Source organism: Panthera uncia, chromosome B4 (assembly GCF_023721935.1).
Source record: "Panthera uncia isolate 11264 chromosome B4, Puncia_PCG_1.0, whole genome shotgun sequence".
NCBI classification, from domain to species: Eukaryota; Metazoa; Chordata; class Mammalia; order Carnivora; family Felidae; genus Panthera; species Panthera uncia.
The window spans coordinates 105,577,735-105,603,653 of record NC_064809.1 but is presented as its reverse complement, the minus strand read 5'-3'; positions in this window follow the sequence as shown (position 1 = coordinate 105,603,653).

Sequence of the window (25,919 nt, the reverse complement as noted above, 5' to 3'; positions counted from 1 at the left end):
AACAATCGTAGCCTAGAACTTATACAGAGTACTTAGGGATAACAATGCAACAGTTAAATTTTGTTGTTATTTAATTTACAGACACATTTGCTATGCATAGGAAGAAGGATGAAAAAAATAAGGATGAATTTCAAGCGCTTCCAATTTGGTAGAAGGTGAATGTGTTTGTACAAAAAAGTAAGAGGTAGAAAAAAGTACTATTGGTAAAGAAAAGATAGTTGGAATATCTATAAGTATATACACAATTACATTAACTTGCCATTTTAAATAAAATAAAAAGTGAGGCGGCGGGGGGGGAGGGAAGATGATCGATGAAACCTTTCAGTTTAGAACATTTACCTGACTCAGAGAGCATGAAGCCATTTTACAAACACTGTGAGTACAGTAAGAACTTTTATCCTCATGCTTTTTAGCTGTTCTCTTGGTTTGTCTCCAGAAAAGTCAGAAATTGAAGTAAATCAGGCAGAAGAACAATGGAAGCTTAAACTAAGAAAAAAATAAAAGAAGTACCTTATCTCCCTTCTTTTGTTTCCATTAGCAGAAACTGCTTCTGGGTGAGAGTGGTTTTAACTTTAAGCATGTTCAAAGTTTGCATTGTGACATAAGACTGGACACTTTTAACAATTGAACTGAGGCCAAGATTATGAGTTAAAGTAATAGCAGAACTTTTCCTTATTTAAGATTAAACCAAAAATCATGGAAATGTCCTACTTTATATCCAGAGCAAGGGAAAAAAACCTCCCTGATAGACCGACTCAAAGGGACTATGAGGTTTATAAACATTTTTATTATTACCCAACGAGTACTCTGAGTTTTTCATGTGTGTATACATGCACGTCTGTCTATTACAACTATATACAGTAATTTTATATTACATTAGTAGATTTTCCATAGTATTAATTCACAAACTGTACAATTACATTATGTAAAAAGAAGCTGTACGTATGGTACTAACAAATGTCTTTTAATTTAAAATAATTCAAAGTATCATCTTCTTTGCTCTTGATTGACAGCTAGCTCATTATCCTTATGAAGTTAGAAGCTTCATTGTGTTAGATCATCAAATATAAGTATTAGGTTCAAACATTTGTGTTGGTCTTTTTCATAATCTCTAATCAAATTAGCGAAAGAGACCAATGGAAGGAAAACTATGTAAAGGATTGATTTTAACTTTTGTAGAAAGATCAGAAATTTTAGTTAAATTCTTAGAATTAACTTTTGGGAGGTATGAAAGAAGAAGCAAGTTCTGGTCATCCATTTAGATCTAACTAGCTATGCTAGTATAAATGAAGTTAGAAATTAATGTGAGTGAGGAAATATATGGCAGCTCCTCCTACTATACACACACACACACACACACACACACACATCTGAAAAAAGGTGTTCACCAGTAGCAACTGTGTTATTACAGAAAGTCTTTTAGTTCAAAGACTTTTGAAGACAAAGATTTTGAAGCATTTTCTTCCAACATTAAAGGCTTTGTTCTACTTCATAATTTCACTAAAATTATACAGCTGTCACAAAGTCATGGTCTGTGAACCGTAGTAATATGTGCTAAGAGTACATTGTCATCTTCTTGCCATTAGCAATCATATAATGGCTGATTTTTTTCACAAGTAACATTCATTTATTCAAGACGTTAAAATTCATAGGGCTATCTGAGAAGACTTATATGATACTAATAATTTCAGTGCCTGAGGATTTGATCTTTTGAATCCATCTTAAAGCATTAACACATGTGTATATGCATACATACATATGTGTATTTAGATATTTACATATGTGCATATATGTACACACATGTATTTAGATATTTACATATGTGCATATATACATATATACACACATATATGTGTGTGCGTGTGTGTATATATACTGTGTATATACATATGTAGATGTATATATATATATACGCAAATATATATATACACGCAAATATATATATATACGCAAATATATATATATACACACAAATATATATATATACACGCAAATATATACATACATATATATATATGTATATATATATATATATATATATATATATATGTTAAATGTTTAGCTTTGGGTAAAAACTCTCTAAGTTCTAGATGGTATGTATGTCCATTCCAAGTGTGTACTACATATTTGGGCCTGGAATTTCTACTTAATCCTCAAACTTAGCTTGCTCAAAACTCAACACCTCATCATTTCTGGCTATTCTTTCCCCCCATTATTTCCTAATTTAACAAGTTATAGATGTCCTACAAACCATCAATTACCTCTGGTGCCACCATCTTGTTCCTCATGAGCATCCAATCAGATTTGCATCCATGTGATCTCTTCTTTATTGCACTATCATTTTTTTTTTATATTTTTTAAATGTTTATTTTTTTTAGAGAGAGAGAGAGCGTGCAGGAGAGGGGCAGAGAAAGAAGGAGACACGGAATCTGAAGCAGGCTCCAGGCTCTGAGCGATGGCCCAGAGCCCAACGCAAGGCTTGAACTCATGAGCAGTGAGATGATGACCTGAACCGAAGTCAAACACTCAACCAACTGAGCCACCCAGGAGCCCCACACTGTCATTATTCTTATAGATTACTGAAACCATCTCTGAATAGTTCTTCCTGCTTCCATTCTTTCCAGACCACCTGAGTCAAACCAGACCACCAAAAGTTGGCTAATAATTAGGACAGAGGAGACTAAGAACTTGGATAGGCTTAAGGTATATCGATCAATAAAAGCTAAGATACAGCCAAATGGATATCACTCCCAGTGCCTAGTTCTCTATTAAAGTAAACAAACGGCAAAAAATTTGGAGGCCAAGGCATGAAGAGAAATAAATCAGGTTAAAAGAGTAGTGGGGTGTATAATAAAAGCATAAAATAACACACATAATTGAGTATAATTATAGTAAGTGTGAAGTATGACTTGAGTTCTACTTAATTACATGAGGAACTATAACAAAGAAGGTGGTCACATGTTCTGTATACCTACAAAGTATTAGGTCTAAGGAAATGTATGAAAAGAACAAGAGGTGCAGGAAGAAAATATGCTGATAATGGTTCTATAAGATATAACAAATTATTTTCAAAACTTTTGAGCTGAAATCATAATACATAAACACATTGTAATATAATCTCTTTTCCTTTTGTCTCTAGATACTACTTTCAAATCTTTACAGTAAAAAGTATAAATTGTTACTCTAAAACATGTATTATTCCATGTAATTCTAAACGATTGTCCAAGAAATATATTATTTACATTTCAGAGGTTAACAAACTGAGGCCCAAGATCACACCAGCTATAAGGGTTTGAGTCATAGGTCTATATGTTAACTTTTAAGTCACTTAAGTACTAAAATAGATTCATGGTTCTCAGCTAAAGTGACTTTACTCTTCAGAGAACATTTGGCAGTATCTAGAGGTACTCTGGGTTATCACAACTGGGAAAAGGGGAGTTTGCTACTGACATCTAGTGGGTAGAGGCCAGAGATGTTGCTAACTATGTTACAATGCACAGGAGAGCCTTCCACAATTATCGGACCCATATTTGTTAGTGCTGAGGTTGAGAAGCCCCGGAATAGCTGTATGTTGCCCTGTTAGTACAATAAGAAATATAAAGTAAAAGAGAGTACTATAAACCTTATAACCCGAGGGGTGTATAGGAAGAAATAGGAAAAGAAAATATGTTACTGACGTTGTCATAATTAGATGAAGATGAAGTTCACATATGCTTTATCTGTGACACAAATTCTTCCATACAAATGAATGGATCAAACAGAATCATATGAAAAATTTCTGCCTTTGCAAGATAACAAATGTGATTTCAATCCTTTTAGAAAGAGCATTTACAAATACAATGTGATTTTGCTGGTATTTTGCTTTGTGAAGTATAAGTACCATGTTTCCTCAATTTGCAAATGCTATCAATTTTAAGACATCAGCTACTTCCTGGAAGCTCAGTGGAAAAAAAAAAGCACTACATTAAATATAAACATTTAAAACAACAACTACAGCAGAGTATTTGTTTCCATATAACCACAGACCATTTTCATTTTTAATATCATGAAATTTAAATCTCTTCCTTATTCAGTCTAAATCATCTTCTGAGTCACTGCTACACGTATGCACAACATCAGATGACTGCCGCTCATAGTCTTTGTTCATGATCTTGAAATTATCTGCATGTTGAAAATTGACTATCATCTTCCAGCATATCAAAAAAATTCCAGGAACACCTGGCTGGCGCATGTGACTCTCGATCTCTGGGTTGTGAGTTTGAGCGTAGAGATGACTTAAAAAAATAAAAGTTTTTTTTTTTTTTAATTCCAGGATTTTATGTGTACTTTCTCTTTTGGAAGCCCCTCCCCTTTTCATTTTCTTTCAGTGCTGGAAATTAACTAGTTTCTTTTAAAAAATCATCTGAAAGCTTTTGACAGATACTCCTTCAATGCCTGAATGATAGCTATTTGTGACACATTGATGAATCTTCAGTCTTTTCAACCTTTGTAAATTCTTTGATGGTCTGAAAGGGATTGGCTATTTCTAGTCCCCAAACTGATTTGCTGGGCTTGTGACAGAGAATTACTGGTACACACAATAATTTTTGTTTTAAGAATGCATCATAATACAATCTTTGGGCTACATTTACAGGGACAGTCAAGAATTCAAACTTAATTTAAATTAAATTTTGCCACCTTTGCAAATAATTCAACTAAGGACAATTGGATGAATATATGTCTTCAATATTGCCCTCTTCTAATTCATCTATGAACACACAGACACATACACATACACACACACACAGTGACTATGACAACAATGAGTCACTATTGATTTTTTAGCCTATAGATAGGCAAGTGTCAGACTCTTGTATTTTTGAAAGTATTTAAAAATTTAAAATAGTGAATCTAGAAATTGAACAAGTAAGTTTCTTTATGTTTTCATTAAATTAAAATAATTTAAAAAACAAAATTTTGTTCGTTAGTTTCTTATATGTTCTTCAAAATAAACTGCAGCTTTAAATCAAAGATATAATTTGTGTTCAGCATTAAAAATATTCCCAAATGATAAGTATTCCTACTGTAAGAGAAGCACACATCCTTTAAAAATTAAATAAATCATCAGAAGTTATACAACCTTGCTTCAAATGATGTAAATAATGTAAATAATGAATCAACAACTACATCTAGATAATAATTAGAACCTATTAACTATTCTGGCTCAGCTTCTTTGGGAAAATTAAAACTAGCCTTAGAACCATGTTAACAAACTGACACAAGATTTGTACATTTCCAAAATGTCCTCTCTGCTGTCTTTCATAATGTTGTTAGAAGTAATCTTAGAAGATTTTTTTCCAATTTTTATTATGAGCCTTTTTTAATTGCTGAACTGCAAGATTATTTTCCTTGGTTGCCACTAGTAACACTGACAGTTACTATAGCATCAATCTGATAATTACGTATTTTTAAGAGATACTGGCAAGTGGAAGAGTGACTATTTATAAAGCTATTTAAATTATACTTTCAGGGGCGCCTGGGTGGCTCAGTCAGTTAAGCGTCCGACTTCAGCTCAGGTCACGATCTCGCGGTCCATGAGTTCGAGACCCGTGTCGAGCTCTGGGTTGATGGCTCAGAGCCTGGAGCCTGCTTCCGATTCTGTGTCTCCCTCTCTCTCTGCCCCTCCCCCGTTCATGCTCTGTCTCTCTCTGTCTCAAAAATAAATAAACGTTTAAAAAAATTTTTTTAAATAAATAAATAAATAAATTATACTTTCATAAGGTTATTAATGGTTATGCTTTTGGTGTATGTGTTATTGGCATATTTAGCATATGAAGGACATGTAAAACTATTGAGTCATAAAATCTGTACATATATGTTTTCAAGATGAATGTATATGTATCTAGGAATATATAAATAATTGGATGATTGTAGTCTTATATGTCCCTAAGAATAAACTATAAATAACTGTTGTCTTGTAAAAGCACAGTCCCCTAAATTTATTCTAGGCCAAATAAATTTAGAAAAAAATATATGTATCTCAAAAGAAAAAGCTTTGGCTTTATCGGTTTTGTAAACACAATTTAAACTTTATCTTAAGTCAAATTATCACCATAAAGTTTCTATTAGTCACAATTTATCACCTTGCCTTATTTTGCTACTTTTTTGCAGTTCCTTATGGGCAGAACATATGGAAGTGAGAATTATTTGGGGACAGAAAATGTAATATAGTTAGGAAACACCTAGAGCACTGTTAAAGAGGTACTTTGGAAATAACATGAGAAATTTGATGACTGACTATTTTTTTATTAAAAAATTTTTTTAATGTTTATTTATTTGAGAGAGAGAGACAGATTGCAAATAGGGGAGGGGCGGAGAGAGAGAGGGAAACATAGAATCTGAAGCAGGCTCCAGGCCCTGAGCTGTCGGCACAGAGCCCGAAGTGGGGCCCCTACTCACAAGCTGTGAGATCATGACCTGAGCCGAAGTCAGAGGCCAAGCTGACTGAGCCACCCAGGTGCCCCAATGACTGATAAGTTAAATTAAATTATCTTCAACTAAATTATATTATCTTACCCCATCTATGCATTTCCAATAAACTAACCACTCTTTATATCAGACCCACCCAAGAAGTGTGGACTGGAGGAAGATGATCGGTTTATTTGTGTGGTAAACAAGAAAGAAGAATACTATGTTAATGAGTTACGTCTATCTTCTTTCATCATTAATTGTAGGGAGGAAGACTAAATTATCTGAAAATTATGTCTCTTTTAAATTTTTTTTTTAATTAACATTATTTCGCTCTCAATAGGTGAGGCTGATGGTAAGTTTTGTGGTGATGCCTCTTCCTGGACTATGACAGAGATGAATTGGCCCTGACTTGTATGTCAGGTATCATTCATATATGGAAATGAAATGCCAACTATACAGTCTACATATTTGTCCAAGACTCAGACCATTTAGGGTACCTTATAGAAATATATAGTACCTTTCTGGCTGGTGGTATATTAAATCCTGTCTAAAATTATTTTCTTGCCTCACTCTTATTCTCATGGACTCAGCCATGTGACTTGCTTTAGCTAACAGAATTTTAGTAGAAATGATAGAAGCAAAGGTTTAAAAAGTGCTGACAGCATTGAGGTCCCTCTCTTGTGAATTATTATCACAACAAAAACATGCCCAGCAAATCAACTATTGCAGTAGAAGGAAGACAGATTAGTGCCACAAAATGTAGCCAAGTCTGCTTACCTTCAGTTAACCCCCATACTGTGGGAAAATAAAATATTTTTTAACTCATTCAGTTTACAGGTGGTTTGTTCAGTAGTGTTTCTCGTGTGTGTGTGTGTGTGTGTGTGTGTGTATTGTGTGTGTGACCATATTAACTGACACAGGGTGATTTGAGAACTTATAAAACAACAAAAAACATGAGAGGGAAATATAGCATAATTTATATGATAACGACCATAAAATCATTAAGTATATTTAACATCAGATGCGGTGGGTAAAGGAACAAGGTAGGAAAGGCAAGATATGCTTGAGGGGAGAAAGGAAGAATTAATCAACGAGAACGGAGTTCTGAGTAATGCAGGACAATCCTAGAGATAACACTTATTTTAAAACTATTTATTTTTTTACATTTAAGAGTAAATTATAATGTCACTTCAACATCACTGAAGATCTTTGTAACAGTTATGATTGCAAGAAGAATCTTTTTGGATGTGTTTATAGGAAGTAGCTATACGGTAAGTTGAAAGAACTTGTATTTGGAACTAAAAGGAAAAATTCAAATTGAAGCTGTCCAATCGTTGACCTCTATATTTTTCTGAATATCAGTATTCTCATTCATAAAATAAGAATAATAATCCCTTAATATATTTGTTTCCAAAATCAGTGAGATAGGATCTTTCTTTTTTTTAAATTTTTTTCAATGTTTATTTATTTTTGAGACAGAGAGAGACAGAGCATGAACGGGGGGAGGGTCAGAGAGAGAGGCAGACACAGAATCTGAAGCAGTCTCCAGGCTCTGAGCTGTCAGCACAGAGCCCGACATGGGGCTTGAACTCACAGACTGTGAGATCATGACCTGAGCCAAAGTTGGAAGCTCAACAGACTGAGCCACCCAGGCGCCCCAGAGATTGGATCTTTCTAAATAAATATTGTATATTGCTATTACTATCCCTGAGACTGTACTTAGGTCATAGTGAATCTTCCATGAACGGTAGTGATGTTATCATTGTTGCTGTTAGGAAAGAAAGAACTACAGCAATAACAATGCTGCAGATGTAAACTACATATTTGAGTTTGAATGAAGAATGATACAGAAGTCAAAGTGAATGATGGCAAGACTCTCCCGGGGTAGTATACTTGATCTAATAACAAACAAAAACAAGCATAATATAAAAAAGGAGGAAAAACATTATGCTGTGTTAGAAAACAATTCAGACTTATCATGGGGACATGAGACAAGAGTAATAAAGCAGCAAGATAATGAACAAAATTATCAGTCTCTCATTTAAAAAAAACTGGATTGTTTTCTCCAATAACACAGAAAAGTGGGAATGATAGAACTGTGGTTTCATAATGCTCACTTAGTAATTGTATCATATACATTAACTATTATCAAGTTGTATATGATTCATTCACATGTGGACTAGATCTTATTTTAAATTATATTATCATGAAAACTATTGAATTAGAAGAACTCCTAATTTATGCGCACAGACATTTACTATAGACAATACACTAATTACAGCTGCCATTCATGTAGTACTCATTATGAATTAGGAAGTGAGCTAAGAACTTTACACAGATTATTTTGTTTATGTCTCATAAACTCTACATTTTACAAAAGGGATAAGTGAGGTTTCCAAATAGTAAGTAACTTGGTTAATATCACATAACTATTAAGTAAAGGAGGTGGAATTTGAATTAGGATTTGTATCTTTCTTTTTTAATTTTTTTTAACGTTTATTTATTTTTGAGACAGAGAGAGACAGAGCATGAACGGGGGAGGGGCAGAGAGAGAGGGAGACACAGAATCGGAAACAGGCTCCAGGCTCTGAGCCATCAGCCCAGAGCCCAACGCGGGGCTCAAACTCACAGACCGTGAGATCGTGGGGATTTGTATCTTTCTAAAGTCTGTCCTCTTCAGTATGGGCATTTAGAGTGTTGACCCAAGAGATGAAGTTTGAACGTAAATAGTGTCTATTCCATTCTTTATCCTTGTGCCTCCTGGTTTTCTTTCTTTTTTTTTTTTTTCGTTTTTTTACTATTTATTCAGTTTTGTGAGAGAGAGAGAGAGAGAGAGAGAGAGAGACAGAGAGCATGAGTGGGGGAGGGGCAGAGAGAGAGGGAGACACAGAATCTGAAGCAGGCTCCAGGCTCTGAGCTGTCAGCACAGAGCCTGATGCGGGGCTCGAATTCACAAACCATGAGATCATGACCTGAGCTGAAGTCAAGCACTTACCCGACCGAGCCACCCAGGTGCCTGTGGATTTCATTATTGTACAAATTAATTTAAAAAGCTATAAATAAGGATAACCCATGTATGTCCAGAGAAAGTTGAACAGTTAAAGGATCTCATGTAACGGTCTGTACTTAGACAATCATGAACTCCAATTGTGCCTCTCAGCAGTATCCTGATGCCATTTATCAACTGTTCCTTGACGGAACATGTTGTTGTCTTTTCAAATTACACTTTTCTTTTTAAAAATGGGATGGGAAAAAGAAAAAAAGTTAGAGAGGGAGAGAGCCAAACCATAAGAGACTCTTAAAAACTGAGAATAAACTGAGGGTTGATGGGGGGTTGGAGGGAGGGCAGGGTGGGTGATGGGCATTGAGGAGGGCACCTGTTGGGATGAGCACTGGGTGTTGTATGGAAACGAATTTGCCAATAAATTTCATATTAAAAAATAAATTAAAAAATAAACATTACAAAATTTTAATAAAATGAAAAAATAAATGTAAAAAAATTTAAAAAATAAAAATGGCTTTCAATTAATGTATGTTCTCTCTTTCACTGGGGTCAATCTTACCCTGACTAGAGAGATAAATTCCTCTGCTTTGAACCTTTTCATAGGCTTGATAATTTTTTCCTTTTTTGGTCAAACATTAACGATGGCTTCATGTTTCTGAGATGGACCATATACGAAAACTGCTTAGATCATGGTACAGTTCTTTCTGTTCAACAAGCAAGAGGAGATGAAAGCTGAACTTCTATTTGTGTTAAGATGGGACACAGAATTAGTCTACTCATGTAATGAAAGCACTTGCAAAAACTGTCAAAGCCAACATTTTTGGAACTCTGGAAGCTAACCAAAAGCCTGCAACAATCTAAGGACATTTATTTATTCAGGATAAATGGCTAAATCTAGGTAAGTTCAACAAATCGTGTGGTGCTTGTAACTTGCCCTATTCCCATCCCCTTTCCCTAGCTCTCTAGTAGCCTTGGAAACCACAGGTGCACAATCATAGTAAACAGAAGCAAACTAGCATCAAGTAGAGAGGAAAGAATAGGATTGGAATCCCTCCAAAGTCTCATTTCTAGAGAATTGTCACTATTGACCTGTCTGAAGTTGCCTGGAAAATTTCAATAATAGGACATGTGTCCATTTGACTTAATTCAGACCTCACCTAGGATGAACAGCTTTCCCTTTGGGCATTTAGGAAAACAATTAGGGGCAATTCTTTACCATTGTAGCTGCCTGGGGCAGCAATGAAAATTGGGGCAAACAAGTTGACCAGTAAACTTAAAAGGAAAAGCTGACAGAATTGATGTCCACAGGGGGGTTGAAAAGTGAAAAATGTATTTCTGGGAATCTATATTTTAAGACAAAAATTATTACTAACAATTATTAACCAAAGACCCCTAAAATACATGAAACTAGAACTTACAGAATTAAAAGAACAAATAGAAAATTTAATAATAGCTTGAATTTTCAATACCCCACTTTCAGTAGTGAAAATAATCAGAAAGAAGATCCACAAGGAAAAATAGGACTTGAACAGCACCATAAACTACTAGACTTGGTAGACATCTATAGAACTTTCCATTCAACAAAAGGCATAATTTCTTTGCAATTGAACAGGGGACATTCTCCAGATTATGTAAAACAAGTCTCCATCAATTTAAATGGGTAGAAATTTTACAAAGCATGTTATTTAAGCATAATAAAATGATGTTAGAAATCAGTCAAAGAAGGAAATTTGGCAAGGTCACAAATATGTGGAAATTAGACCAACCCACTCCCAAATAACCAATGGGTCAAAGAAGAAATCACAAGGGAAATTAGAAGATACTTTAAGATGATTGAAAATGAAAATAAAATATACAAAAATAGATGGAGTGCAGCTAAAGCAGTACTTCGAGAAAAAAATTGTAGCTAAAAAGACTTGTATTTTGAAAAGAAAAAAATCAGTGTCATTGTTAAGAGTAAGGTTGGGGGGCACAGTAAACAACTGAAAGAGTATAAAATTAAGAAATGAGTGAGGTCATAGATATTGGGATGGGATGTTGTAAGGAGTTTACATTTTATTCTAATTGTGATAGAAGCCACTGAAGTGTTTAAAGCAGGCTAGAGGTGGAAGAAGTTAAGGCAAATTATATAAATCATGTTTTGTGGGATATGACCAATTTACATGATCTAGAAGTTACTCCAGTTCCTCAGCAGACATAGGTGTGGGAGTGGAAACTAAGAGATCAGTTATGAGGCTATGTAGAAACCAAGGTGAGAAATTATAGTGTTTGGACTAGTTAAATGGCAGAAATGAGAAGTAGTCAGAACTGGCATATTGGCTGATGTGTTAGATTAGGGAGGTTAAAAAAAAGGATAATGATTCATATGTTTAGGACCTGAGAACACTGATGAATTGAGTAGAAAACTTGAGGGTAGAGCTTTGGAGAGAACATTAAGTTTACAATGTCCAGCATTATTCTGGTGGAGCTATCCACCAGGAGGTTATTTTAGTAATTATTGTCTGGGCTACACATGATGATGGCTAAATCCAGAACCTAGATTGGTGCCAAAATTCTGGAAGTCACATAAACAGAGAAAGAAAAAAATATATATTTTTAATGCTGAATAAATTCCTGGCTAATGAAAATCCATTTTTATAATTTACATTCATAAGGGGGAAATAGACTGGTTAATTGTCTCTTTGGATAGTTAAATCCTTGAGAGAAAGGCACTGTGAGGTATTCATTTTTTGTCTTTTGTACCCAATATAGAACATATGACATAGTAAGTTTCAATAAGTAATTGTTGAATAACTGAAATGAACAGAAGGGTATAAATTCCTATTTATTATGATTGCCAAAAGTTTTCTTTGCATATTTTTATATAATTCCATGTGCAATTCCATGCAGTCAAAATGCTTTCTGATAACCTTTCAATTTTTGTCTGCATTGAAATTTACCTTAATTTGGGTTTATCAAGATAAGAAACTTGCAGTCTGTAAGAATACCAGATATTTCTATTCAGAGGCCAGATGCATCATAGCTGACAGTCATACATTTTGCTTCCTCCCTGTTAGTGTTGACTAAGAGTGACTGACCTCTGTAAAGTCTGAAGTGTAATGATCATGTGACTATTTCTCTTCCTTGCTGTTTAGGAGATAGAGTAGCCAGAACACTCACAGGATTCATAGCTACAGACATAATAGTAAAATAATTTTTGCTGTAATCCACAACTAATGAATTCTAATAACAAAAATAATGTTAAAGCATATAAAGTCAAATCTACTTTTAAGAGAGAAATTTTTTTTAGAAATTAGAATATGTATTAAGAACAGGAAGTTTATTTGAGGTTACAGCTTCTTCCTCTGGAGACGTAACAATGTGCTTGAAAAATTCTTTTCAACTTGCTATTTAGCACATTGTTTTGATTTGTAAATAAAAGCCAAAGAGGAAACCCCAAGTCAAATCTGATTTTCCCAGAATAATCAGATACCATTCATTGTCTGAAAAATAATACCCATGTAAAACATCTACAAAGCTGAGGCTGAAGAACCCTTATTTTTGTTACTTTTTTAAGTGCATGCCGAGACAAATGCAGTAGGTTATCAAAATAGGACCTGTGAGTCTGTTAAAACCCCTGGGAAAGGAAAAACTTGGAACAAATTGGTATATTTTTATCTCAAGATGTCTGTAATAGAGACTAACATTCTAATTTTTTTTAAGGTACATAACACCAAGCTGAATATTGCCACTCTGAGCTCATGCGTCAACTTTTAACTGGATTGTGTCCCTCAGATGGGGTAACAGCTCATATTTACTATTTACTATGTGCCAGGCAGTTCTACATGTGCATTTCATCTATGGATCCTTGATTAATGAATCTTATTATCTCCATTTCACAGATGTAGAAAATATGGCGAGAGACGTTAAATATCATGTACATGGCCACCCAGTGAGGTAAGGCCAGGATTCCAATGCAGGTTTGTCTCTCTGAGTGAAAAACAAAACAAAACAAAAATGCTCTCTTGGTTGCTTGATACCGTCTTAAGGTATTTTTAACCTTGATCGATGGTTTATCATGTTATCCTTGGCAGCAATAAGAATTGACTGAATTTCACTCCAGAGTTCATGATTCTTCCAGATCCTCAACAACCCCTTCACCACACTCTAGTCAGAGGAAGAAGGATCAAACTCACTCCAGACTCAGACCAAGATTAAATCCTTCTCTCAACTTCCCTCTACATCACCTCCACTTACCTGGTATGTCCAAGCATTCTTTCATGCAGAGTTTTCTTATACCAAATTTATCTGCCACTCACCTGTTAAGGCTGCTCCTAAAGTCAGCAATGACTGTTCTGTCCCTGAGACCAGTGTCCTTTATCATTTGTCATGTTCTGCTTTCATTTGAATTCTTCCAGAAGAATATCCTAGGCAGATTTGAGTTTAAGGACACAAGAGGTTTGTTTCGTAAATGATTCCAGGAAACACGACCAGGACAATGGTAAGAGAAGACAGGCAATAAAGCTTTGTTATCAGGCAAGTTTCTCCTGGGAATAACTTAAATGTACCCATGCTGGGAAACTGCCATCATCAGTGTAGAAGGTGTGACTCAGTTATCCTCTTCAGGGCACAAGGGAGTGGAGTACTTACTCACTAAGTCTCATTCATTGGTTGAGGCCTGCTGGGGTTGACAGAAAATTCTCTGATTAACCTCCAGTGTGAGCAAGCCAGTTTAAGTTCTCAGGCAAAGTAACACAGGTGCTGAGAGCTGGAATTTGAACAGCCATGTACTAGTCCGGTTAACGTGAGGGGATATGGGTATAGCACTCACATTGTATGTCATATGCTACTTAAAAATATTTACCATGTTTGCAACTGATGATTTTCATTTCATAAAAACCTGTTTCCCTTTCTACTTTTCTACTCGCTCTTTATTTTTGCATCCATATTCTTTTTTTAAAATTCTTTCCACTTAAATGTAAACATTTCCCAAGAATCTGTTCATAATTCTTCTCACTTCACTTCAACTCCTACCCTTCAGAATCTCATGGTTCTATTGCAGAACGATTGCAGACTATTCTCACATTTATAACTCAAATTCAATTTTTTTTCCCTGTCCCAGTATTACACTTTAAACCATCACCCAGAGCCCTCTTTCTTCATTTGGCACTTCAGGATGTCCAAAACTGACTTTAACATCTTCCTTAGAAATACTTCATATTTGAAAAACTACACATATATTCTTTCAAGTCAAATTGTCAGAAAATTCCTAATCATCTTGAACTCATCTATTGTCTTTCCCCAATATTCAATTACCCTGTCCTGTCAATTCTCTCTCTATAATATCTCTTCTCTATTTCTTCCTTTTCAACTTCCAGCTACTATTTTCATTCAGATACAAGGATTTCATCATTCTTGATTTGGCCTACCTTAACACCTCCAGACTCTCCTTTAAAACAAAACAAAACAAAACAAAACAAAACAAAACAAAACAAAACAAACAAAACAAAACAAAACAAAAACGAAAAAACTTCCCATGTCAGCCACTGTTAAATTTATTTTCTTAAGGTGTGGTTCTGATCATGTCATTTTCACTCAAAAGTTCAAGAGACTCTCTAGTGCTTGTAGAATCTTGCTGTAAAAGAAATAGCATGGGCTTTAGGTCAAACAAAACTAGTCTAAATTTCTCCCCACTACTTACCAACCGTGTATCGTCGATCAAGCCATAACATTTTGTGGGCTTCCATTTCCTCATGTATTAGCCAAGCATAATGATGCTGTTAATGGTGATGGCATATTAAAGAAGGTCATTTATGACACAACCTGTAAACCACCAAATTGTAGCATTGTCAGGCATGCTGTAGGCACTCAGTGAACTTTAATTAGTTCACTGGCATATCTAACAATTCAGTTACATTATTTTCCCTCCTTGTTCAAGATTCACTAGCCTGTCATTAAAAGCCCCTTTGAATTTGCAGATAGAATATTAAAATGACTGAACAAGTTTAAAACAGATTGTCGCTACTAAGGGGATTTGCTACTGGCACCTAGTGGGTAGAGACCAAAGGTACCTGGTAAACATCTTGCAAGGTATAGGCAGGCCTCCTCCCTCCACCAATGTGGAGTCCAAATAGTGCTACTGTTGAGACTCCTAATTTAAATGACAATTTAAGTAATTTTATTTCCACAGGAAAGAAACACATTTTTCTTTTTTAAATTCTTATTAAATTTTTTCTCAGGCAGAAGGCCTCTATACTTGCAAATATGATCAGACTTTGAAAAGATTATTCTCTGAATAGTGAAAGAGCCATTAAGAAATTTCCCACTGAAAGTTCTGACCTCAGCTATGATTTCCTGGTACAGATGTTACTTTCTTCATGAATACATTTGCATTCACTTAGAGGAATATCTCATTTGCCTCATGATCTTGCCTATGGCATTATTTTATATTTATATTTCCAGAATGATATGCAGGCTTTAAAAGGACTATACACTGAAGAGACCAACAAAGCAACAGTTAGTACTGAAAAAGATTTGAATGGCAGAGTTCTTGCCAAACATTCTTATAAAAAATTACCTTAATTATTTGACTGTGAGGAAAGATATAATGTAAGATGAATAAAAATACATGCATACACACTTTTGCCTTTTTCTTTGTATTGACATTTGCACTGATAGTACAAACGCAATGGTAGGCTGATACTTAAGCATGAATGAAGACAGTGGCCTGAAATTATATTGGCAGCTACTGTATTTTTCAATGCCAAACATCCATAGGGTGGCCAATGTCTCTTACAAATATCCTTGATTGAAGCACAATGATGAATTTAATTAAAGATTAATCCTTGATGTCCTTTTAGTATTCCATATGATGATTTAAAAAGAAAGTAAAAATATAATATGTTCACTGGTAATAATCCTTAAGGAGAAAAATAATGCAGGCAAAGGACACAATAGGACCCAGAGGTAAGGAAGGATTGGAATGTTTGACTGGGTTGTTATAAAAGGTGTCACTGAAGACACAGTAGTTGAGTAAAGACGTGAAGGAGGTGAGAGAGTAAGTGACATGGGCAGATATAGTTGTTTACTTGAAGAAACAGCAGGTACATGGGCTCTGCTGTCGGAGAATGTCTGAAGTGTTTGAGGAAGAGCAAGGGAAGTCAGTGTGGGAAGAAGAGAGAGAACCAGATGGAGAGTCATAGGAGAAGTGGTCAAAGAAGGCAAGTAGGACCTAGAAACCTATAGGAGTTTAGACTTTTATTTGTAATGAGTGCAAATACCAATGGAAGAATTGTGGCAGAGGATCTAACTATGTTTTGAAAGGATAACTCCAATTTCTGTGTGGAAAACAGACTAGAGTGGCAAGAAGTAGAGACACAATCAGGAAGTTTGCAAAACCCATATGGATCAGTGTGGAAGCGGGAGGCCAGAAAGAGCAATGAATTTATGGCTATATTTTGAGGCAAAGAAGATATTCTGTGGGATAGGCGATAAAGTAATCAGACAAAGAATGATGACGTTTCCACATGCTGAAATGACAACTGCCAGTAGAGCAGGTAACCACTGGAGATTTGGGAATTGAGGTGGAGGGGGAATGTTGTCTGTGAGAGAGTGGAAGTAGGAATAGGGTTTTGGGGGTTGGGGAAGGAACAGAAACTCAGTTTTGAACCTGTTATATTTGAGATGCTCATTAGACATTCAAGTGCAGATGTAAAATAAACAGTTGAATGCCTATGTTTGCAATTCAAGGAAGAAGTATGGGTGGGAAATAAAAGGTGGGAGTAATCTGTATATAGACCTTAGTAGACTATGGGACTAGATCAGATAACATGGGGAGTAAATATAAGCAAAAGAAGATAAATATAAGGAGAAGAGGTCCAAAGACTGAGCCCTGGGACATCCTACTGCCTAAAGGTTGGGGGGAATATGGAGGGATCAGAAAAATGGACTAAGATATAGCTGCCAGAAAGTTAAGTGGAAAAACAAGTAACAGTAGTTCCCTGAAAGAAAATGTGAAAAATAATGTTTTTTAAGTAATAAAAACTGTTAATGAGTCAAAAAAGAAGAGGACTAAATTCATCTCTAGATTGACTAATACAAAAGTCAATGGTGATGCTGGTAATTGCAGTTCTGATGGAGTACTGGGGTTGAAGATCTGAAATGGGTTCAGAAAGAAATGGAAGAAGACAGACTGACACTAATTAGTTATAGATAAATGCTTTATAGGAGCTTTACTATAGGGAAATAGGGCAGCATTTGCAAAAAATAAAAAGAAGGGAATGGGCGTAATGTGATTTTTTAAAAATTTTCTAAAGATATATAGCATTTGTAAGTTGATGGAGAACATCAAGTAGAGAAGGAAAAACTGATAGGCAAGGGACTGGGTATAGAAAGAGGTGAGGATGTGAAAATATATGGGGCTCCTATTCCTACCAGCACAGAATATTAATTAATTAAGGGCAAGACCATAGAAGCCAGATCACCTAGTTTGGAACTCCAGTTCTGCCACTTACTAGCAATGTGACTTAGGAAAGCTATTATGTTCTCTGTCTCACTTTCCTCACCTCTCAAATGATGAGAATAATTGAACCTTCTTCAGAACACTAATATAAGCACTAAATGAGTTCATGCTTGTAAAAGGCTTAGAAGAACAAGTGTTATTCACGTTTGTCAAATACATATACATGTACATACATTATATTCATAAATGAATTCTTACTGAGATGTCACTTATCTGAACTCCTTTTGTTCCTTTAGTCTGAATCATACTACCAACCACTTGTTAACTGTCTCCTACACAACACTGCTGTAACAAGAATGTAAACTAAATGCATGAACTAGAAAGGAACAGTGAGAATGTAGCCCTGGTACTGATCTACTACTAATATTCAATTTTATCATAACTCAAATTCCTCAGCTACAGAAAGGGAATAAAGTAAATTGGTATCCTAACAGTTTTGAGTAATAAATGAATAAGGCCTATATATAGCATGTTGCTCAGTACCTGTAACCTGGTATATACTCAGTTAAAGATGGCTATTAATATTGTTATGCTACCCTTAGTTTCTGGCACCTTGGCTGATATGGATATGTTGTGGGAAAGAGAGCAAAATCCATTGAGATTAAGCCTCTTTCTGTTGCCGGCCTCTCCCATTCTTCTTATCTACATTTCATGCTGAAAGATAAAACTCCAAAAACATGATATTCACCAGAGAATGAAAAGATTTGGGTCATAATAACAGCAACAGACTTGTAAGTCCAAAAATGATCATTATCCATGATGGATCCTGTAACGTTTCTGGCAAGTACATGGGTGTGCAGTCAAAAACATTTATTGAAAACAAAACTGTATTAAATGTTTGGCAATTTTTGCATGTTTGTGTGGGGCAGTTTATATTTGTGGAAGCCGAACACCTATAAGTGACTCAAAAATTTGAGGAAAAAATAAGATTCAATTAATGAATATATATATATATATGTGGAGAGGATTAAATACAAAGGAAAGTAAATGCAATGCCCTGAATGTTTATATTTAATGTTCATATGTTAAAATCCTAAGCCCCACCGTGATAGTATTAGAAGGTGGGAAGTGATTAGGTCATAAGGGTGAGCCTTCCTGAATGGTTTTAGTACCCTTACAAAAGAGACCCCAGAGAGATCCCTTCCTCCTTCTGCTATGTTAAGGCACGTGCAAAAGAAGGCTATTTATAAACCAGGTGGCAAGCTTTCCCCAGACACTGAGTCTGTTGTTTCCTTGATCTTGGAACTCCTACCCTCCAGAACTGTGAGAAATACATGCTTGTTTAATACACACTGCCTGTGATATCTTGTCATATGGACTAAGATAGTAACGTATCCACAGAGATTACCCAGTAGGAGAAAAATAAGTGGTCAACAAAGGACCATTCAACTATGTGTATTATTTTTTTATTTAAAAAGTTTTTAGTGTTTATTTATTTTTGAGACAGAGAGAGAGAGACCAGAAGGCAAGCGGTCAAGGGGCAGAGAGAGGGACAGAAGCTGAAGCAGGCTCCAGGCTCCGAGCTGTCAGCACAGAGGCCCATGTGGGGCTCAAACCCACGGGCCGCAAGATCATGATCTGAGCTGAAGTCAGACGCTCAACCAACTGAGCCACGCAGGCACCCCTCATTCAACTATGTTTATACAGATAAATCCTGCCGGACTAAGGGTCATCATAGACAAAAACACATGGACCAATTGGGCAGTGTCCTCAAGATATTCTAATTGTGCAGGCTGCATGCTTCTATATTGGGATTTATTCAACTTGACTGATTCTAGGTTACTGGTTTGAAAGAGAAATTCTGAGTTGGCAAGGTTATGCATAATTAGGAAGTAAAAATGAACTCTCTAACATAAAAAGAAAACGTAGAATTAATTTTTTTTACCTAGATGTTATCTTAAAAAACATTTCCAAGGATTTTTCAGACCTGATTTTTTTTTTTTTAATTCATGACACTAAAACAACTTTAACTTGAGAGACAGTAGAAAGGAAATTTGGAATGAGAAATACAGGCAGTGTCTTTGGTTTATTAAATAGAGGTAATAAGTCAAAATAATCCTGTGATTATGTGCTACAGTAAACACCATATGGAAGCATCTCCATAATGGAGATGTTACAGTTTTAATATAATTAAAAACCATGTGCTCTAAGTAGTAAGAAAAATTTAAAGAAAGATAGCAACTTGAGGTGGGATTGTTATAAACTGCAGTTGAATTTGATATGATAGAAGATAATGAACATCTGCATCAGACAAACTCGATTTTCAGCTGAGCGATGTCACACTTGATGTAAAGTCTTTAAAACATCATTTTGTGCCTCAATAAAATGATTCTAACAGTATTTGCCTTAAAGTGTTGTTGTAAAGATTATAAATCACAGTAAATTGGCCTAGCATAATATCTGGCACATAGGAGACTCTATGGATATTTGCTGTTTTTGTGGAGCAATATTTTAGCACAATTCATATGTAACAGGGGAATCTAAAGTGGGAGTCAGGTATCCCATATATGGAAAATTAAATTGAAGCAATATTATTTTTCCTTTCAGCTTCTGGGGGTAATGACCCAAGTATAATGAAGTGAATGCCTTGTTCCATGTTTGAATTTTGAAAGAGTAAAGTTACTTTTAGAGATATTTGCAAAGCACAGCGGTTTTCAACTGGGGTCCTTCCATAAAATCTGGAGAAATTTTTGATGTCAAGGCTCAAGAAGTGATATCAACACTTAATGAGTAACAATCAGAGATGCCGCTGAGCATCATTCAATTTACCATAAAGCCTCCGGATCAAAGTTTGGTCCAGAATGTCTATAGTACTGAGGTTGAACAGCCCTGGAGTAGCAGTAGTGGCAGCATGGGCAATGCAGAACTATAGCAGCGGGTGTGGGGAGGTGTCAGGGAATTTCTAGCAGTCTGACCAATCTGCAATGTCCTGAGCAGACGGCTTCTGTGACAACTCTTTGGCATCTTGACTATGTCTTGCTTCCTGGAACTCCTGCTTGATCTCAGCACCCAGTTTGTGTGCATGTGTTTGTTTGTTTGTTTTAGAGACAGAGCAGGGTCAGAGGGAGAGGGAGAGAGATAATCTTAAGCAGGCTCCACACCAAGCTCAGAGCCTGATGCATGGCTTGATCTCGCGACTGTTGAGATCATGACCTGAGCCAAAATCAAGAGTTGGACGCTTCACTGACTGAGTCACCCAGGTGCCCCAGCATCTAGTTTTGAAATTTAATTTTGCAAGTTACACAACACACTCTTCCAATAAATTCCTTAATGTTCAAGTTAACTAATTTTCATGTTTGCCATCAAGTTACCCATCAGTTAGCCACCTAATTAGTAGAGATAGCCTCTCCTAGCCCTTATTATTAGTATCATTATCATAATCTTGAGTAATATAATTATTAATAATAATTAAATTCATTAGAAAGAAGGATGATCTAAGCTAGTATCAATAGTATCAATTGATACTTTTTAATAGTATCAATAGCTACCATTTATTAAGTACTTATAATTGGCTAAAGTATATATACATGGCATTCAATTTATTCCCTAAAGCACTTTGCAAAAAAAAGCATTAATGTCTCTATTTAAGAAATCATAACACTGAAGCAACCCAAAGTCATCCAGCAAAATAAGTATCAGGTCCAAGTGTCAATCTCAGATCTTTTCAACTCTAAAGATTTTTTTTAATCTAACCATTCTATAGACATACATACATATTATACATTATATATATCAGTATGCATCTCTCTTTCATTTCAGGGACCAAATTACTGCCACTTTCCCTCATCTCTAACTTCCATCCCACATTCACTCTATTCTGGATGTCAATCCTTAACATTTCATCATACTCTCTTCACAAATCCCCAGTGGCTTTGGGTTTCTAGGTGTCAAATCCAGCCAATGGGGCTACTTTCTCCTTCTCAAAATTCCATCACTCTATTGTCAGAATTTCTCTTATAGTTTGATCTCTTTCTCTATCTACCCCTTCTCAGTTTAATTAGCAGGCTCTTGAAATTTGGTGTTCACGAGGTGATCATCTTTGACTCTTCTCATGTCACGCACTCTCTGGATAATCTCATCCACAGTCTATGTCATTTCATGATGGCTTATAAATTTAATTCATATTAGTATTCATTAATTAATCAACAATGATGTAGAAATCATTTAAATACAACAGTTAAATATACCAACCTTCAGATACCCATCTGGCTACTTATCAGGTTCTATACTTCTTCAGCTTAGAATAAAACAATATGAGATCATTCAAATTAAATCATACCAACTCCAATTCCCAGGAGGAGAGAATGGCTTTATTTCCTCACCTGTATTCTTTTTTCTTGCTTTGAGACAACAATTGATTGTTGTTTCTGAAAGACAGAAAGCCATAAAGCCCTCATAAGTTGTCAGAGAATCCTATTGTCCTGTGATTATAGCTATACAGTGAGAACTACACACTTAGAACAAGTAAACCTATAGAGAACTAGATAATCTTTCTATTTGCTGGTCTGCAATCTCTAAGACTGGGTCATAGTAGGTTAGAAAAGTTCTCCCTCCTCCTATGCCCCATTCTATGATTGGCAATGGTTACTCCAGGATAAAGAAGAACTAAGCGTCTAAAACAACATTTCAATTTCAAAAACTTTACATGTTTAAATACATACATAGCCATTCACCTGACAAAAATATAGTGCCAGCATGGCTAGGTCAGAAGGCGGATCTGGTCTCAACCACACAGTGTTCTATGAATTGATTTTGAGCCTAGGTCAACAATCCATATGTTTCCACCTTTTCAGTGAATTCCCCTTCATGAGTACCTGCTGTCCATATTTGCAAGCTGACCTCTGTCAAGACTTCTAATCTCATCATAGATATTATAATAATGTTGAACTTCGAAAGGAAAGGGGTCAAGCTCCAGACTGCTTGCTTTGAGTAAAGGGGAGCTCCTTGATTGAATTCTGATATTATACCCATAACAAGAAACAGAAATGACTGGGAATTTTTAAGTCAGTTTATCTCACTTGGCAATTGACCATAATACAAAACATCCTTTTATAGAAAATAGTTCTGCTTAAGGTTTAATAAATAGCAGTGAATAAAATTACGATCCTTGATTGACATCTTCCTATAAACTCTGGTTTTATAAAAGAGGCCTGTGAAAAACATACTTAAAAATAAATTCTACCTTCATAAATATTTAAATTCATTTTCACCAAATTACTAAAAATAGGTTGAAATATGTTCTGGTACAAGGATTTCATTTAGATTCTGATGCTATTTAGGAATAAGAAGAGAATGACATTTGAGTTTAATATCGAGGATGCCACATGTTGTGAAAAGATGTCATGTTGTAACATTTATAGTTTTATACTTTATCTGAATACAAATTGGGCATTTAAAATTCACCTGGCATCATGAGATGTAGGGCCAAACTTAATCATAATTTAATACTTTTTATATGCTAAGTACTACAATTATAAGTGTACCAAATTTTCCCCATTTTTTACGGAATTATTTCACAATTTCTAATTTATAGGGCATAAACCCATAGTAGTGCTACAAATGGTGAGTTCATCTGCGTGTAAACTCACATTTTTTTATGTATTACAATTATATTTTAGTGTATCTGATGCATAATATACTTACAGTTTCCTGCATAATATTATTTTGACCTTGTCTTTGACACACCTCCCTTTTGATAGTTGGCTTTGGAGCGGTCACAGGCAGTTTTTTGGATCTGGATAAAGGGAAATTGAGTTGAATTGTTAGTTAATTGGTTCAGTAGTATACTATTATTTGATTTATAGTCGCTTCTGTGTATAATTAAGTTATTGCTAGCTACAGTTAGAATGGCCTTCAGAAAGACTTCTCTCACTCATCACATTGACTCACAAAGGTGTAAGCCAGAGGTAATATTGCAATATGAGTATGCTCTATATATTCTACTACCAGGTTTATGTGGGTAGTGGAAGAAGAAACAGCTTTGGAATATAAAGAACCAGAATCAGAACCAGTCTGTGAAAAACTCTTCTTGTCATTATATGTGCAAAATATTAAGCGGCAGATTTTAGGTGTCCCAAAGCCTTGCAAAAATAGAAATTCTCTCTTGTCAGGAATATATGCACGTAAGCAGCAAACACAATTATATGAGCACCCTATTTTTTAAAGGGAATTGTACAAAGTGGGACTTATCAGAATGACTCTGTTTGTAGGGTAGGTACAGATTCACAGCAGCACTACAAATCCTGAATACATCCATATGTGTAGCCTCAAGTTTTATGTACAGGGAGCATCTAACACATTTTGTCTAGCAGTTTCAGACAAAATGATGTGTAAAACTGACACCAATGTAGCAAACAGCCTGAAGAAACAAGTATTTCAGTGATTAAAACTCCCACACATTTGTCAATAATTCAGAATACATAGTATGTGAGTAATTTGTTTACAAAATTGAGTAGGTCAATGCAACACAAGATGATTTAAGTGTACGTTTGAAGTGCTCGTGGACAGGCCCTAATTTCAGATTAAATTTTTGCAATCTTTGTTTTCAGAATTATTGATCTTGCTGAAATTTAACTATAACAAAGAGGAAGTATTATAGTGGAAAGTCAGACACTGAAAAACAAAATAAAAAATATCAGCAGAGTTTCAAAATGTGAAAACTATTTTATTATATCATAGTGGAATTTAAAACCTCTGGTGTGGGGCGCCTGGGTGGCTCAGTCGGTTGAGCGTCCGACTTCGGCTCAGGTCACGATCTTGCGGTCCATGAGTTCGAGCCCCACGTCGGTCTCTGGGTTGATGGCTTGGAGCCTGGAGCCTGCTTCCGATTCTGGGTCTCTCTCTCTCTGTGCCCCTCCCCCGTTCATGCTCTGTCTCTCTCTGTCTCAAAAATAAATAAACGTTAAAAAAAATAAAAAAAAAAAAACCTCTGGTGGTTAAAATCACAAAGAAATTTTTCTAAATTCTCAATCTATAAAACACAAAATTTGATGAGCTAACTAGAAGGAAGACTAAATTATATTGACACTGTAGAAAATGGTGTTTAAAAATTATGGTTATATGAGAGATTAAAAAAAGACTGTGCTAAGAAAAAAAGTTTGTTGTTTTTTTCTTTAATTTTAATGTTTATTTAGTTTTTAGAGAGATAGACAGAGCGTGAGTGGGGAAGGGGCAGAGAGAGAGAGAGACACAGAATCTGAAGCAGGCTCCAGGCTCTGAGCTGCTAGGCACAGAGCCCGACATGGGGCTCAAACCCATGAACTGTGAGATCAAGACCTGAGTCAAAGTAAGATGCTCAACAGACTGAACCACCCAGGTGCCCTGAAAAAACGTTTTTTTTTTTTTAAATTTAAATTGTAGCTAGTTAACATACAGTGCAATATTGCTTAATGGAGTAGAATTCAGTGATTCATCACTTACATCCAACATCTCGTGCTCATCCCAACAAGTGCCCTCCTTAATCCCCATCACCCATCTAGCCCATCTCCACCCACCTCCCTCCATCATCCCTCACTTTGTTCTCTAAGAGTCTCTCATGGTTTGTTTCCCTTTCTGTCTTTTGCCCCCTTCCCATATGTTCACCATTTTGTTTCTTAAATTCCACATAAGAGTGAAATCATATGGTATTTGTCTTTATCTGACTTATTTCACTTAGTATGCTAAGTGAAATACATTCTTGTTCCATCCATGTCGTTGAAAATGGCAAGATCATTCTTTTTGATGGTTAATTAATATTCCATTGTATATGTATACCACATTTTCTTTATCCATTCATCAGTTGATGGACATTTGGGCTCTCTCCATAGTTTGGCTATTGTCGATAGTGCTGCTATAAACATTGGGGTGCATTACCCCTTTGAATCTGTATTTTTGTATCCTCTGGGTAAATATATAATAGTGCAATTGCTGGGTTGCAAAGCAGATGCATATTCTATAATATTATGTAATATACAATATTAATAAAAT